This window comes from Idiotropiscis lumnitzeri, chromosome 20 (genome assembly GCF_059441095.1).
Source record: "Idiotropiscis lumnitzeri isolate Australia: NSW breed Sydney's pygmy pipehorse chromosome 20, RoL_Ilum_1.0, whole genome shotgun sequence".
Taxonomy (NCBI): domain Eukaryota; kingdom Metazoa; phylum Chordata; class Actinopteri; order Syngnathiformes; family Syngnathidae; genus Idiotropiscis; species Idiotropiscis lumnitzeri.
Window position 1 is genome coordinate 9,474,898 of NC_142410.1, and position 3,905 is coordinate 9,478,802.

The following is a 3,905-nucleotide window of genomic DNA, read 5'->3' on the forward strand; positions in this document are numbered from 1 at the left end:
GTGGAGGTTTTGCACCAGGAATGAAGCCCTTGTCGGTGTATGCGTGCTTCTAAAAGCGGCAAGCCTACACGCATACACACACACACACCACAAGCCCCCCCCTCCCACCTTCGCTGTACACCCCCCTCCACCACTTCTCTCCCCCCATGCTTGACTTGTCAGACAAAGACAGTACATGCCAACACGCGCACACGCGCACACACGTGGAAAAAAAGTCCAGATGAGGAGGTCTGACTCATTTACAGGAAGTGCATGACCAAATAAGGAAATAAGGAACGTCCACCAATCTTCATAACCCTGATATTAAATTTGTTAATCAAAATTAATTATATTTGGAGAAATAAAAAAGTTCAAACTTTCATATTGACCATAGTGTACATTTTGCTGCTAATTGACTTAAAATATGCATTCTATCTATTTTAGAATGAATTTGTGCCGTTTTTTTTATCATTACTATTTTGTTTGTAGATGTCATGGCTATACATTTATTCTTAGGATTTTAGGGTTATGGTAAAGAACCTAAAATAAAATTAAATGTACATCATGTAAACATTTTGTGTGGCAACATGAAAAAAATATATGTAATAAAAAAGAAAACATAAAAGTTAATCATCAAAATATGACATCAACATCCTCGAAATATTAAAACTATTCCCAATGTACAACATAACTTTTCTCAAATTATTCCTACCTAAAAAATTCATATTCTGAAACACACACACACACAGCTGTAACAAAATGTATTACTTAAAATGGTATTTTATTGCCTAGATATTCTAATATATACGAAAAAAATATTCCCTAAACATATCATAAATATGACAAAAAAATCCTAAATGAATCTTCCATGAATACAAAATAAACACTTCAAAAATAAGTATTCCAAAATTACTTACATATTCATGACTATATATATTTTTAAAAACGTCATAAACATTCCTAAAAATAAACACTACATAAATATGAATTGGACTATGAAAAATTACATACATGCATTCCAAATATATTTAAATATTGATTTAAAAATTCTCTATTCCTTAAATATGACAGATATTCTAGAACGAAAACAAATGTAGTTCATTCCATTCCCCACCCCACCGCCCTCCAAATGTTAACTGTGGGCGCACGTTTTACATGAATATTAAGCTAATTGTGTCCAAGGTGAAGAAGACAAGACGCGATCATGGCCTTGATGTCCTCCCCTCCACATATTCACGAGCATCACCATCCTTCTTCTGTAGATGGCGCTGTAGAGTTTCACAAGCACCAAATTTCCTCTCTAAAGTCACAACTTGGTGCATCTACTTCCCTCTTATATATATATATATATATATATATATATATATATATATATGATTCCCACTAGAAAATAATCAGATCTAACATATTTAAGAAATTCTACTTCTATTTAAAATTGTACAAATCTATTATATGCATACTAAAATGTCAAATATATATTGCTTACATTTTCATGCCGATAAAGATGCACTTGTGTGTTAGATGATGCACGGGCAAATGTTTAATATTAGAATGCAATTGCCAATGGAATCAAATTAAATTATAAAGATATGTTAAAATAACTCTGACATTTTCTGCTATTTTACTATTCATATTTGAATAAAGGCTGGGATCGGTGTACGTAATTACCACTGCATGGTGATGTTCGAGGATGTTGTTTTTTTTAATTATTATTTTATTTTTTTATTAATATTATTATTATTCCATTGTTAGTGTTTTTGGACAGAGCTTGTGCTACAATATGTTGCACTATAGGCTGTAATTTCACGGCTGGTTGCACGTTTCCCTTAAAGCAACATCCCTTTTTTTTTCTTTTATCTATTCACACCCCCTCTTCCTCCTCCTATCCTTAAGAACCCCCTTCTCTTTCACCCCGCCCCTTCTTGGACCCCCATAAAATTAGCCTTTTTGGTGAGACAAAAATGTTTTATTGTTATGATATTTTGATATGAGCTACATTATGGGGGGGGCAAGTATTATTATTAATATCACAAATTTTATTATAGTTTTCATGTAAAACTAAATGCCATTTTCATTGATTATCACCCCTAGTGGAAAAAACATGACACAACATGATAATAATAATACTGTATAGATTGCGAGATATTGACAATCAACAAAAAAAAAGAAGTAAAAATAAATAAAACATGAACTAACGCGACTTTGAGGAGACACTGCTTTGTTCGAAGACTTTTTGCACCCTTAGCGCAGTCAGACACTTTTGAGTTTGAGATGCCCCGAGTGGAGCCAATCATAATCTGAATTTGCATCTAATTTGCATATGAACATGAATAAACATAAAACACAACATACGTATCACCGAATCTATATTAAGATTAACTTGCACTAAAGTGACGAAATCCCACTAAAGCACTCAAATTAAATGACATAAAAGCACCTTAAGACTTCAAATCCCCTCTGTCTTCATTCATTATGCAGATTTGAACCTAATTATTAAATGTGCCCTGCAGTGTTGGATTAAAAATAGGATGCTTTCATGTAAAAAAAAAAAAAAAAAAGTAAAAGTCTTCCTTACATTCATTTGGAGTGATCATACTACAGGGAAGATCAGGTCAACCCTTTCCACATGGATAGTTTCAACGAGTGCACCCCTTTTGTCGCATAGTCTTTTATTTTGTTATTTTTTTGTCTCAATGTCATACACGTGGAACATCTACATTTTGTACTCATAAGGATGATATAGATGGAAGCAGGAGGGCTGCAGCTGCCCCCTCTCCCCATGGCAGGTCCTGTCTGGCTGTAGGAGAATGGCGTCCCGCTGTGCATGAGCCCGAGGGGGTGTCCCAGCCTGCCGCCCGCCAGCCGCCTGCGTCCCAAGCTGACAGCCAACAGCTTCCAGTCGCATGTCGGCAATATGGGAAACAGAGCTCGGGTCCATGTGGGCGCATAATAAAGACACGGGGGGCTTTCAACACACAAAACGTTCCGATTCGTCCCTACAATTTGTAACCTTTCTTTGTCTCCGCTGAGGTATTCATTTAAACCCCTCTCATCCGTTTAAAAAAATAAAATACATTTTAGCGCAATTGTTCTCAAACTTTTTAGCACCACCTAAAATACGCTAAAGTGTATTCTTAGAATGTATTTTAAATATTTTTTTAAAGCCAACGTAGCATTATTCGCAGTTTCGACATTAGCATTCTGCTTAATTGTATGAAAAAAAATACTCATTATTATATTAAGTTTCAATAATAATTGTGCCAAATCTTACAAGACAAACTTTTATAAAAAGATGTAATGTAAATGTATTTAAAAGTAAAATACAACTAAACTTGTGCAAGAACAGGCAACAGTTTGAAGATTTAATTCAGTGATTCTTTCACGTACCACTAGAGGGAGCCGGAGTACCCATGCATTAAAAAGAATAAATCACATCCTCAGATTAGTCACTCTAATCTTTTCCGTGACCTGAAATATTTTTGATGTGTGTCGTTTCGGACACTTTTGGTCTACCGACTGACCCAAATCATTTTGTTGCCCATCAAAATATTTCGTGGATGTGTGGGAATCCGCCGCCCCCGTTTTGCACACCACCGTTCACCAAGCTAGCACTGTGTCAGAAACGGCTACATTTCTGATCGTTTCCAATCAAAACGAAGCATTATGACGACTATAAAGGCAGTCCTTTTACTTTATTGTGAGAATGATGTTGCAGGTTTACGACCGCGCAAAGCTCCCGATCACTCCCCTAAATGCGTCTTGTCACCTTCAGCAGGCGTCACCATCATGAAAATGGCGACCTTGATGCACGGCCAAGTGAGGCTGGCTTCGCCTCCCACTCGCTCGCCCATCCGAAGGGACGGCGGATTGTTTAGCGCTCGTAAAGAAGCCGGTACTTTGGAATGGTGCTTTCTTCCCGTATGTGT